This window comes from Littorina saxatilis, unplaced genomic scaffold (genome assembly GCF_037325665.1).
Source record: "Littorina saxatilis isolate snail1 unplaced genomic scaffold, US_GU_Lsax_2.0 scaffold_334, whole genome shotgun sequence".
In the NCBI taxonomy this organism is placed as follows: Eukaryota; Metazoa; Mollusca; class Gastropoda; order Littorinimorpha; family Littorinidae; genus Littorina; species Littorina saxatilis.
The window spans coordinates 107,124-120,976 of record NW_027126378.1 but is presented as its reverse complement, the minus strand read 5'-3'; the positions used below and the strand labels follow the sequence as shown (position 1 = coordinate 120,976).

The 13,853-nt window shown below is 38.8% G+C and overlaps 1 long non-coding RNA gene across 1 annotated transcript; it reads right to left on the bottom strand.

The window, feature by feature from the left end:
* Positions 1-2,642: 2,642 nt before the first annotated feature.
* LOC138954817 (uncharacterized) lies at positions 2,643-4,732 on the bottom strand. Its single transcript, XR_011451970.1, has 3 exons — positions 4,033-4,732; positions 3,521-3,695; positions 2,643-3,197 (listed from the first exon to the last, which is right to left on the bottom strand). It is a non-coding gene; the product is annotated as an uncharacterized lncRNA (long non-coding RNA).
* Positions 4,733-13,853: the final 9,121 nt, after the last annotated feature.

The following is a 13,853-nucleotide window of genomic DNA, read 5'->3' as shown; positions in this document are numbered from 1 at the left end:
GTATAAGGCGAAGGCAGGAGAAACCCGGATCCATCGGCCTGTAACTCCTCCTTAGATGTCCACGGGTCGGGATCAACAGTTGTCCTCTTGTGATGGACCCCATGGCAGTAGTAGCAGCAGTAGTAGTAGCGTAATACTGGTGCGACCATTACCTACATCGGAAAAGTGTGTCAAGACTTTCCGACCCTACGATTTCCCGACTGCCATGCGGGCAGAGAGGAAACCGTAGATCAGTATGAAAACCATCAACATCATCACAACATCAAACGACACAATGGCAAGTTATAACCTGAGTTATGGATTCCTATCCATGCCATTGCATAAATTCCAGCGTCAATTCTATCAATAAAATATAAAGAGAAAAATAGAGAATACAATGGGGCAGAGGAATATTCTTAATCAAGTCATTCAAAAGTTATTCACTTTACAATATCAATTTTGCATTGCCTTTGAACAACATTTTGACAACAGAAGATTGAAACCACACATACATACTCAGAAATCAAACAAATGTTTAGGAGTTATGAAATCAGTGTTTTTTTTAAAGTTTGGCTATGCATCTTCTTCATATCACTTCATTGCAATTATATATTCTTATGTCCAAATCAACTGCACTTCACTACCCCCCGCGGGTTAGGGGGAGTCCCATATTGGTTGGGACGAGAAAGAATTTACCCGATGCTACCCAGCATGTCAGGGGCGGACCTAGGGGGGGGGGGGGGGGGGGGGTTGTAAAGGATTGATTCTTTTAGCTCATTAGAACACGCGAGTGCCGAGACTACTAGATAATCACGTCACGCGGGTCCGAGATTACCGGGACTATCTACGTCAGAAAGAGGTACGTCATTTCTTTCAGCCACAATTCTTCCTTTTATTGTAGACTTCGAAGGAAAAGAAATGTCTGTCTGATTAAGGCTGGAGAACACACCTGAGGCCATATTTCAAAGTGGTTAGGCAGTTTTAAAGGTTTGTTTTTATGTTAGTTCAGTGTTTTGTTTATCTGGAAAAAACAAAATGAATAGAGCTTGTCGCGCAAAATTTTGAGATACCGACTGAAGTTTGAGCATAGGTATGAGATTTTTTCACGCAAACCCTACTGAAGAAATTGTGATATTGTATTGTGAATATGTTAACAAAAAAACAATCGGATGATCAGAAACTGAAGAAGAGAAATAGGGAAGCAAAATAGAACATCAAACATAGTGATTTTACAGGTGAATTTGAAAAAAACCCCTTATGTATCCATTTTTGAAGCCCAATTTGAAGCATGGAACACAGTCAAACATAAATTAAAAGTGTTAAAGTGGTTACAGTGTTCAGAAATAGTGTTAAATAACAAGTTGAGTTATCCCTCTTCACAAATTTTAAGAGAAATACACCTCTTGTCGCGCAAAATTTTGAACTGTGATGCTTTTACTACCCCCACCCCCTACTCAATTTTCAGAAAAGAGTGCATATGTGGCCTTTTCTGCGAAAAGGGACCTTGTTGACAAATTTATCGATTTTGAGTTTTGGATTTTATTTCAAAGACTGTTATATTTAGAACGTGATGTGAGAATTTCAGACCTTCAAATTTATTTTTCACGGAGTTATGACCCTTTTTTGGAGATACCCCCAAAATGACTTAAAATGGCCAAACTTTTAAAAACAAACTTTTGCCGGGAAATAGTAAGTTCAATCATCTGCCGTTATTACTTGTATGGTTTTAGGTCAAAATAATGTTTCATTCCAGAGTTATTGCCCTTTTTGTAACGTTACCCTAATTTTTACTTTTTCGTCTTTTTCTATCATTCTCTCCTCCCATGCAGAAGAAACAAGTCGCGTAAGGCGAAATTACTACATTTAGTCAAGCTGTGGAACTCACAGAATGAAACTGAACGCACTGCATTTTTTTCACAATCACCGTAGTCCGCCGCTAGTGCAAAAGGCAGTGAAAGTGACGAGCCTGTTCAGCGCGGTAGCGGTTGCGCTGTGCTGCATAGCACACTTTACTGTACCTCTCTTCGTTTTAACTTTCTGAGCGTGTTTTTAATCCAAACATATCATATCTATATGTTTTTGGAATCAGGAACCGACAAGGAATAAGATGAAATTGTTTTTAAAACGATTTCGTAAACTTAATTTTAATCATAATTTTTATATTTTTAATTTTCAGAGCTTGTTTTTAATCCGAATATAACATATTTATATGTTTTTGGAATCAGAACATGATGAAAAATAAAATAAAAGTAATTTTCAATCGTTTTATAAAAAAATATTTTTAATTACAATTTTCAGATTTGACCAAAGTCATTAATTAATTTTTAAGCCTCCATGCTGAAATGCAATACTGAAGTGCGGCCTTTGTCGAAGATTGCTTAGCCAAAATTTCAATTAATTTGATTGAAAAATGAAGGTGTGACAGTGCCGCCTCAACTTTTACAAAAAGTCGGATATGACGTCATAAAAGACATTTATCGAAATAAAAAATAAAAAATCTGGGGATTTTATACCCAGGAACTCTCATGTAAAATTTCATAAAGATCGGTCCAGTAGTTTAGTCTGAATCGCTCTACACACACACACGCACAGACTGTGACACACACACATACACCATGACCCTCGTCTCGATTCCCCCTCTATGTTAAAACATTTTATCAAAACTTGACTAAATGTAAAAACAATCAGCCATATGATTTTTTTTCTCGAATATTTCTTCTTCTTTCATACTACCTCTCCCCCCGCCATGTTCTATTCTTTCTTCACCCACGCACATACAAACACAAACTATTTGAGGCTGTCTGCTGAAAACAATACACACACACTTGTCGACTTGAAGTTGTGGTACTTCTAAATTTCATAACAAGGATTAATTGTTCAGTTTCCTTGGTAAATACAGCTTCCAGTTGTAGAAAGTAACATATGGTGCTGTGTGTCCTTGCACACGTGGGTCTGTCAGTCTGTCCATCACTTCACTGAATTGAAAATGTCATCCGTGCACTCTGCTATCGAACGTCTCCCTTTACTTTCAACAAACTGAAATGCCAATCAGGGTCGAACTTGATGTGGCCGACGATCAAGACATTTTCAAAATGGATTTGTGCTGTTCATTCACACACAAAACTGCATGCCTAAGTATTGATGCACCATGCCGAAGACTGAAGTTGCTACCCTCCTCTGTACCCCTGCCTCATTCGCAAGGTAGACGATTTGCTTCTCTGAAACAAAGGCAACCACAGAGTTGATCAACATATTATTTACTAACCACTATTTGCACAGCTCAAGTCTGGTTTTGGGTACCTGTCCACTTGCCATTTCTAAGCTGGTATGGTATGGTGACATTATCGAAAATGTAGTGTGTGTGTGTGTGTGTGTGTGTGTGTGTGTGTGTGTGTGTGTGTGTGTGTGTGTGTGTGTGTGTGTCTGTGTGTGTGCTTCTTTGTTGGAGAAAACAGCACATAAACACAAATATAACTGTATTGCTCCCCCCCTTTTTTTTAAAAAAGTACTGACAAATTGTAAAGTATTAATATGTCTTTACCTACTGAGCAAAGTCCCAAGGGTAAACCATGCTGATTTCCTTGGAACTGGAACCGGCTGGACATTGCTGTTGCCCCATTCTGTCGAACACCTGCGTTGTGGCCAGGCACTTCTGTCTTTTGTTGTTGCACTGTCCGGTGAATTGCTGGACTTGTTTGCTGTTCCACGCCAGCAAACTGAGAGAAAGAGAGTAACATTGGTTAAATAAAAAAAAAGAGGAGTTTAAAAACATACTACACGTACACACATACCACCACCATCATCATCATCATCATCATCATCATCATCATCATCATCATCATCATTGTCATTGTCATCTCTCTTCCTCTATCTACCCCTCTTTCTCTCTCTCTCTCTCTCTCTCTCTCTCTCTCTCTCTCTCTCACACACACACACACACACACACACACACAAACAGAAACCCTCACACAACACACACACACACACACACAAGCTGCGCGCGCGCGCACACACACACACAAAACACACACTGCAGTCTATATGGTAACTTACCTGAAATTGTAGCCTGTCATAGATCTAAGTGGAGACAGCAAACGGTAAGAGCAACAGGTTCTCATTTACGATGTCCGGGCATTCAAACGATCAGGAAGAGGAAGACCTTGCTTCGCAATAGGCCTATGCTCTTGGAGAACTCTTTAACCGATTAGTAGTGTGCGTTGTCATCATGAACCTTTACAACACCATCGTGATCAAAGTAGATCTGCTTCGACTTCGGAGTCACAAAATAATGTCCGGGCGAAGTGCAACAAAATTATTCTGAATTAACAGCATTGACCTCGTCAACAAAATCGTTGTCTTATCCCAAAGTGACTTCTGTCAGCAGAACATTCCGTGTTCAACTGAGAAGACTGACTTGCCCTTCCACTATCAGAATTCACAGCTGCAAAGAACAGAATGCCCCAGTCAGTAACCACTGATCTAAATATCAGTAACTTTAGCAAGGGAAGCAACTAAAGATGTAAACGGGGAGTAACTGTTCTTCATCGGGCAACTGCATTTGTCGTCTGCTTTTTCGTACAGTGCTACGGTCGCGTGAAAGTCAGATCTACCTGAACTATGCGTATAGATCCGTCTAGTGAAATGTAGCTGTGTGATGATTTGGCTACATCACTTTGCTGAATGTGCTTCCAGATGAAAGTTTATATTAAGCTTACTGTCAAACATTAAAAAAAAAATAGGTAAGTTGTTTTAACTTGACCAAAACTAGCGACGAAAATTTTTTTCTCGAAGCACAACAAAACACTGTCGGCATTTTCGGCATCATCGCAGTCAACTTGTCATCGGTTCGATGTGTTTTTCCTGAGGAGGAATGAACATAAACATTTGTAGAAGTTTGTAATGTTGATCCCAAGACTATTTTCCATTACTTTAAATTGCTGTTCATTGTACTATCGCTGATAATTCATTGAACATTTTAGAAATTCAACTTGAAGTGGGCATCAGTCAGCACAGCAAAGTTTGTTTACATTTTCCTCCAACTTTGACCCCGCGTTTCTCCAATCAGAGGCTTAGCTCAACAAGGTCCCTTTTCGCAGAAATGGCCACATATTATCTTCCAAATAGACAAGCAAGGTAGTCAGATGATCAAAACTTCAGAACAAAAATAGGGAAGCAAAATAGAACATGCAACATAGTGATTTAACTGGTGAATTCAGAAAAAAACCACTTTTTTACTCATTTTATTAGCTGAATTTAAAGCTTGGAAGACAGAAATAAATAAATTAAAAGTGCAAAACTGGTTACAGTGTTCAGAAATAGTGTTAGATACCAAGTTGAGTTATCCCTCTTCATCACAGTTAAAAGAAACGCACCTCTTGTCGCGCAAAATCTTGAACTGTGATGCTTTTACTACCCCTACCCCCTACCCATTCTTCAGAAAAGAGTGCATATTATCTTCCAAATAGAAAGGCAAGGTAATCAGATGATCAAAAACTTCAGAACAGAAATAGGGAAGCAAAAAAGAACACCCAACAGAGTGATTTAGCTGTTGAATTCAGAAAAAACCCACTTGTTTACTCATTTTATAAGCTGAATTTAAAGCTTGGATGACAGAAAAAAATAAATTAAAAGTGCTAAAGTGGTTACAGTGTTCAGAAATAGTGTTAGATACCAAGTTGAGTTATCCCTCTTCATCACAGTTAAAAGAAACGCACCTCTTGTCGCGCAAAATCTTGAACTGTGATGCTTTTACTACCCCTACCCCCTACCCATTCTTCAGAAAAGAGTGCATATTATCTTCCAAATAGAAAGACAAGGTAATCAGATGATCAAAAACTTCAGAACAGAAATAGGGAAGCAAAAAAGAACACCCAACAGAGTTATTTAACTGTTGAATTCAGAAAAAAACACACTTGTTTACTCATTTTGTAAGCTGAATTCAAAACTTGGATGACAGAAAAAAATAAATTAAAAGTGCTAAAGTGGTTACAGTGTTCAGAAATAGTGTTAGATACCAAGTTTAGCTATCCCTCTTCATCACAGTTAAAAGAAACACACCTCTTGTCGCGCAAAATCTTGAACTGTGATGCTTTTACTTCCCCCACCCCCTACCCATTTTTCAGAAAAGAGTGCATATTGTCTTCCAAATAGAAAAGCAAGGTAGTCAGATGATCAAAAACTTCAGAACAGAAATAGGGAAGCAAAATAGAACATCCAACATAGTAATTTAACTGTTGAATTCAGAAAAAAACACTTTTTTACTCATTTTATTAGCTGAATTTAAAGCTTGGAAGACAGAAAAAAATTAAAAGTGCTAATGTGGTTACAGTGTTCAGAAATAGTGTTAGATACCAAGTTCAGTTATTCCTCTTCATCACAGTTAAAAGAAACACACCTCTTGTCACGCAAAATCTTGAACTTTGATGCTTTTACTACCCCCACCCCCTACCTATTTTTCAGAAAAGAGTGCATATTATCTTACAAATAGGAAAGCAAGGTAATCAGATGATCAAAAACTTAAGATAAATAGGGAAGCAAAATAGAATATCCAACATAGTGATTTAACTGTTGAATTAAAAAAACACCTTTTTTTTCTCTTTTTTTGAAGCTGAATTAGAAGTTTGGAATTCCTCCGAAAGCGGCGTATGGCTGCCTAAATGGCGGGGTAAAAACGGTCATACACGTAAAAATCCACTCGTGCTAAAAACATGAGTGAACGTGGGAGTCTAAGCCCATGAACGAAGAAGAAGAGGAGGAGAAGAAGAAGAAGTTTGGAAGACAGAAAAAATAAATTAAAAGTGCTAAAGTGGTTACAGTGGTTACAGTGTTCAGAAATAGTGTTAGATACCAAGTTGAGTTGTCGCTCTTTATCACAGTTAAAAGAAACACACCTCTTGTCGCGCACAATCTTGAACTGTGATCCTTTTACTACCCCCGCCCCCTACCCATTTGAACACAAAAGAGTGTATATTCTCTTCCAATTAGAAAAATAAGTAATTTGCAACTGGACATTTTTAAAATACATATTTTCTGTCAGTCCAAGGATTGCTTAGTCCATTAAAAACAAACAGACTAGGATTTAGCGCACCCATTTTAAGAAAAAGTTAACATGATAATTGATATATATATATATATATATATCAGACTTTTTTATGCAATTACTACTGAAGATTCCAGACCAGGTAAAACAATCATTTTATATTCTTTGTCACATTTTTTACTTTTTTTATATAAATTTATCTACAGCGAGTCTTGTCTCTTTGTGTCATTTAGTTATTTTGAATTCTATCCTGGCAAAAAAAATTAAAAATCCCTACCTACCTACCCTATTTTGTTTACCCATGTTATTAGAAACAGACAATTTATTTTTTATTGTCCTAATTAAAGATCTTGAAACATTTGTTTTATTGGAGAAATAACAAGTACAGCCCTTAGCTGTGTCACTCGAATTTCTTTGTCAGGCTGAAACTTAGCTGTTGCGTTGAAGTCTGCTGTGTGTGTCTGGGTCCAAAGCAACTTTCACATTCTCATCTACACATTCTCATCTACACACTCACGTTACTCACACAATTATACAATTCTACCCACAGAGGCGTTCGGGGATGGGGGTCTCGCACTCGGGCGAATCACACCACAAAATACAAAGTATAACGTACACAGATTTTTCTATTGAACCAAAAGGCAAATTAAATCATGAATAAATCAGTCAAGCAAAACTTCCACACAATGACACATTCACTCTCGGTTCACACTGCGCTCTGGGCATGCACACTTGGCAGCACGTATACGTTCCGACGCCGTTTGTCTTCCTGCAAGTCCAGCACAGGCACACGATTGTCCAAGAATCACAATAATCTTCGTGAATGTCACAGCAGGCATAGTAAGGTTACGTAGAAAAGTCCAAAAGGGTGCGTTAATGGTGGTAATCCGGCACACACACACACCGGGCACACACACACACACACTGACACTGACACACACACACACACACACACTCCGGTTTGGTAAGTTACCTGATAAATAATGTAGCCTGTAGATTTAACGTGGAGACTGATCAGACAGGAAGAGTAATACTTTCACATTTCCGATGTTCAGCGATAAACTTGTTTTCTTCGAGAGTTCGATCTTCGTGCGATTCTGGCGCGTTGTCACCAAGAACGTTAAAAAAACACAGGATATCATCATGATGCCTCTCTACAAAAACCAGGTCTAGGAACTCTTCATCTAAAGTCAGTCAGTATTAACCTCCTCAACACAATCCTCATCTTGCCCCATAGTGATTTCTGCCGCCAAAGAACATGTGGTTCTCAACTCAAAAGACCGATTTGTCGTCTTCCGGCATTGCGAAATTCAGATCTACCCCAACTTCGTGCATTGATCTGAGCAATAAAATGTAGATGCGATAATCTGCAAACATCTCTTCAACACAATCTACATCTTGTCCCATCGTGATTTCTGTCGGCAAAGAACATGTGGTTCTCAACTCACAAGACCAATTTGTCATCTTCCAGTGTGAAATTCTGATCTGCCCCAAGTACGTGCAATAAAATGTAGAAGCGATAATCTGAAAAAAATCTGTTCGCGTGAACGCTGCCACGTTGTCATCAGTCCAATGTCTTTTATCCAGAGCAGGGACGGACACACTTTTTCATCAGCAGTTTGTTATGTTTATCCGCAGACTGCTTTCCATTACTTGTCTGTTTTAGATTGACTCGTATGGTTCTTCAGCCAGGCAAGAAGTGCTTGTTTACAGTGACACGTTCTCACGCACGACATGTCGTAAATGCAAGTTCTAACGATTGTTTTTTATTGCACTGATAGAGAATGTCGATAGTTGTAAACTTCTGACATTTCCTAATGTTTATTTCATTATTTTGCATACGGATATGGCTAATAAGTGGATAATCTGTTACGACACGAAACGCGTTCTAAATCCGGGAAGGGAGGCTACTCCAGCGTACTTTCAGGTGTGTTCTAATACCTTAAATTATTTCAACTTGTAGTTCTTAGCGACGAATTGTTTATGCAACCGAGTTGTTTATGCATCGCTAAGCAACTACGTAGATACAGAAACGCCGGAAGTAGAAGAAGAGGCCGTCGAGATCAACAGACCAGGCAAGTCGGAGAGCTCCAGATTCTCGCAATTAACCAGACGTTACTAACGCTGCATAGAAGGAAGCCGTTAACCCAGAGGGAGAACCCGTTTCGCCGTCTTGGAGGGTTCGTACACGGGAAGACGAATCAGGCAAGACACCATCGACAGAGCTGCGTTTTAGAAGAGTCATTTACGTCATCATCGTCATCAAGTTCATCGTCGTCATGGTTCCTGTAAACATGGGTTATCATCGAGAGTCGAGAGTTTTCTGCAGACTGTGATCATCTACTGTGAATGGATCCATCGTCGTCATCAAAGGAAGTACACATTATATTTGTTTCATGATCACCTCCAAGTAACTAAAGAACTTTTATCGTCATCTTTTTGGGATTGTATGTCAATGAGCCACGTTTCCGGAGAAGGATATTGATTTCAAATCAATGAACAGTAACCATAATTATATTGTTGTGAAGTGAAGAACTGAATTTAAGATATTAATGCATAACCTGAGTCAACCTTGTGTAAGACCGGGAAGCCATTAAAGAAATTATAATTCATGCTGTTGATTTCTGTTCTAAATTTCCTTGGACAATATCAACCGATAGCTGAATTGTAATTGTAGTAAAAATATGGGATTTTAGTCTTAGGAAAGAAAAATCCGCATAACATTGGGGGCTATCGTTCCGGGATCAATTCGCAATTTTCTGTTAGACCGACGTTCAAAATTTTCTAAATTGCTGGAGGCTGTGTGTTGTTTATATTTTTCTCTGTGTTTGCATGTGTTGTGTTTCACCACCATCATCGTATAAGTGCATGTCCATTTACTTTCTTTTGACCTAGACGTAGCTCAACGTGTATGCTATAACACGAAAATTAAATTTACTATTAATCATCGTTAGTAGTATGTATTAGCAGTGTTTGAGTTCATCCACGACACTTTAAAAAAGGCAGATGTAGAACCACTTTTGGTAATTAGTTCCCCAGTTATTGTGGTGTTCTAAATTACAAGTGGTGAATAGCATAGCTAACACGTGCTATTGATCACACCCCGATATAGTTCGAAATTATCGCGGGTGGTTGGAGGGAGTTTGGAACCATATTTGGTAAGGGATACCTGGTTCGTTCCCGATTGATTTCCCGGAAGGTCTGAATTTTTCGACCGCAACTAATTGTAAACTGAAGAAGGTCTGTTGATCAGTGTTTCATTAGTTGTTGATGAAGGAAGTGACGTACTATAACAGTCTGGTATGGACTCATTAGTTTGATCAGAGGATCAGTCACTTGTGACTCTGTATCGCGGTATTGCTGTACAGAGGAGTCATATGTCTATAGTGTAGCTGCTTGGTAATTAGCATTAGACGACTCAGAATTTCTGCTAAAACTTGTCCTGGAAAGGAAAGTATTGAAATTAGCAGCGAAACGAAATCATCCGTAGTTTGACATATGGTTGAGATAAAGATTACTTGTATGTTCTTTGGTAGACTCAACGAGACACTTAGAATTCAGTTTTTATTCTCATAAATTTTCGAATTTTGTATCGATTGAACATGATTCGTTCTAACTAGGATGTAAAGATGTGATGTATTCTGATCCGCCCGCGAATAACACTCGTAGTGCTAGCGTCGAATCACATACGTCGGAAAGTAGTCATTATCGTGTTTCTCGTCGTAGGAATAAGAAACGAACAACGATAATGTCGAATGCGAATTCCTCAAATGAGGCGAACAATGACACGAATGAAAATGTCGTTGTCGGAAACATGGTTGAGCACACGGCTCATACGTCAGCCCATCACATTGTTGGTGATGAGGCGACACATTCTAACCCTCGGTTACAACTGACCAAGAATTTGATAGAAGAGGGTACACTACTGGGCTTGAGCGGAGCCGATCTCCGTGCCTATGTGGTTGAAGAACGTGATCGCATAGAACGCGAAGAACACGTACGTTGTAGACTCTGCTTTGCTGGCTGTGATGCAACAACAGGTTGACCAGCTTGATCTGAAACAACATGCATTGAACAATTAGCATATGGATTATATATATTCTCCACAGCTGTGTACCAGTGGAAACCATGCTAGTATATTTCTTCACAGTCTGCCTCAAACGGTTAACAGAACGATTTAAATCTCTCACGAAAAAAGCAGTTCTAACATTTTGGAACACACAGTTTACATAGACGCCAGACTAAAGCAAACTGTACTTCGGTGCGCGCTCAACATGCTTTTCAAGTAACGCACCAATTGAGAATGCGAACCAAAAGTGTCACCAGTACCGTTCGCTCCTATTATTACCTGCATATTAAATAAGTTTTAACGGCATTGTCACTCTTCTGCTCCAGACACGGACCAAGAAGACCTCAGTTATGAGTATAGGAAAAGTCAGTTTAGCACTTGCAACTTTCAAAATATCATGTTTACGACCATAATTATTTGAGCGGCGGTCACGTGTTTTTGTTTGTTTGATTGTTCTTATCTTAGTTTTTTAAGGCTGTTGTCATATGTTGTTTGGTTGTTTTAAGAGCAGATGAACTTGTGACCACTTTGAGGGCCCCAAAGGGGGGGTATCATCACGATCACGGGAAGGGAAATTTTATCTTTCACGATCACAGTTAGCCTACCTTGATTTTTGTTTTCACGATCACGAACACCTTGACGAATAGAGGATCATAGAGTGATACAGCGGTGAAAAATGTAAGTTGAAAATAAAATGCTTTGCAATAATGCCCATCACGATCACGAAAACAAATGACGATCACGATCACGATACTTGTTTTTTTGTCATCACGGATCACAGGCAAAGTCCCATCACGATCACAGAAATGGAAATTTCGGCAATCACGGTCACAGAAAGGTCAAAAATCGCCAATCACGATCACGATTTAAAACCCTTTGGGGCCCTCCACTTTCGATTCCATTGTTTAATTGTATGCACAATAACGATGATCTTATGTCTAGTTATGTCTTATCCCTGTAAGATTGAATAGTGAAATCCAAACGGCGATCTTGATCGTTAGTAAACGGCCTTGTGACTGGATTATAAAGTTTTAATGAAATGACACTTTAATTTGGGTTCGAAATTTGTTGCAATAACTTGATGGCTAAGCCTATTACGCCATTTCGAATTTTAAAGTACCGCAACCAATGCAGCCGCGGAAGATTTTTCTCAATAACTTCATGTCAAAATAATTGCGGACGCATTATTAAAAAAAATGGACAGGATTTTTATTTTATTTTACTTTTGTACATATTTGTCACATTAATTCAGCTAAGATTGTAATTGACACATTTTAAGCATTGTCGGTCCCTTCTCAAGTTTCTAGCGCGGCGAACAAAACTTTTAATCGCGTATGGCAAAATGTAATGTGTGTGTGTGCGGGGGGGGGGGGGGGGTGCTAAAGTTATGAGGAAAGAAATAGAACTAACAAGTTTCACACTAAACTACAGTAGGCTACCATAATCTAAATCCAAAATCAAAACTCAGAATAAAACACACAAGAAAAGTAAGATGCTGGAACGTTTGCCGTTATTGACAAAACAATACGTTACAGTCACAAAAATATGGACCCAAAGGGTTTTTTAAGTTAAGAGACAAAATATTAGTGACAAAAACTTAATTGCTTAATTCACCTACCTGGCGAGCGGCCGAACATTTCATTGAGCTAAGATTTTATCATAAACTATTTGTTTTTTTCACTTTGAAGACCGTATTTGAGTCAAACGTTCGAACAATTTACCTTTCCTTTTTTTTAATTCTTAACAGTTTACACATGTTTAATCAATGTCACAGATCCTACCAAATAAAAAGGAAACACGCAAACAAACAAAAATACTTACGGCTTGGTTATCCGGTTGAACTCTTGATGATCTGCCCAGAAGTACTATTGAACTGCAGACAACCTTGTATCGGATGACTTGTCACAATCAAACCACGAAAAAACACTTTCGTCACAAACAGAAATCCATGAATGAATCTTTAGTGCACGTCACAACGCACGCTCTGCACTAATGCTAAGCTCGTTCCAATGAAACAACAATGACAACTGCGAATCTCACGAATCTAGGGGTCCTTAACGTCCTCACAGGAAATTTTCCTTTTAGGGACGTGAGTTGATGATACGCTAAAACTGCTTGTGTGTAGTTTACTTAAGAAAAAAGAAAACAGAAGAAATGACAGATTTGAGCACCGCCCAGTTCTTTGCGATTGACCAATAAGAAGCCAACCACTGCCAATAAGCCAATTAAGTATAAGCATAACCGTGACGACTTGGCCATGTGGGCGGAGTATCTCCTGTTATCGTTATATTCGGATTCTGTTTATGGCTGTATTGCGCAATGTGGCGGGTAGGTGTTGAAAACGCGCAGCTTCGAAGATCACACGCGTTTACTGAAAAACATTTCGCTCTTGACAAGTATTAAGTGGAAGCTGGTCGCGACAGTGTCGCTTTCATAAGCCGCACGACAGAAGAGCAGACCACCAAGCATTGGGCCACTTAATCATTTACGACTCAGGGAACAGCCGATGTGACATACTCACCGGCATCTCAGATCTGAATAAGTTAAGCACGTGTGGAAAAAATTACACAGAAAATAGGAAATTCAAAGGCGGCGATCCTGTCATTGTCTCTTCTCTGCCGAAGTTTGCACGGATATTTTTTTTTTTATCGAATTTTGTGTTTAAAAATTTTAATTCAATTCATTTAAATTTTTAGTTCTTGTACGAGCATAAAGAATCACAGTTGCGCCAACATAACAACACAACACAAAACAATCATTGTACAT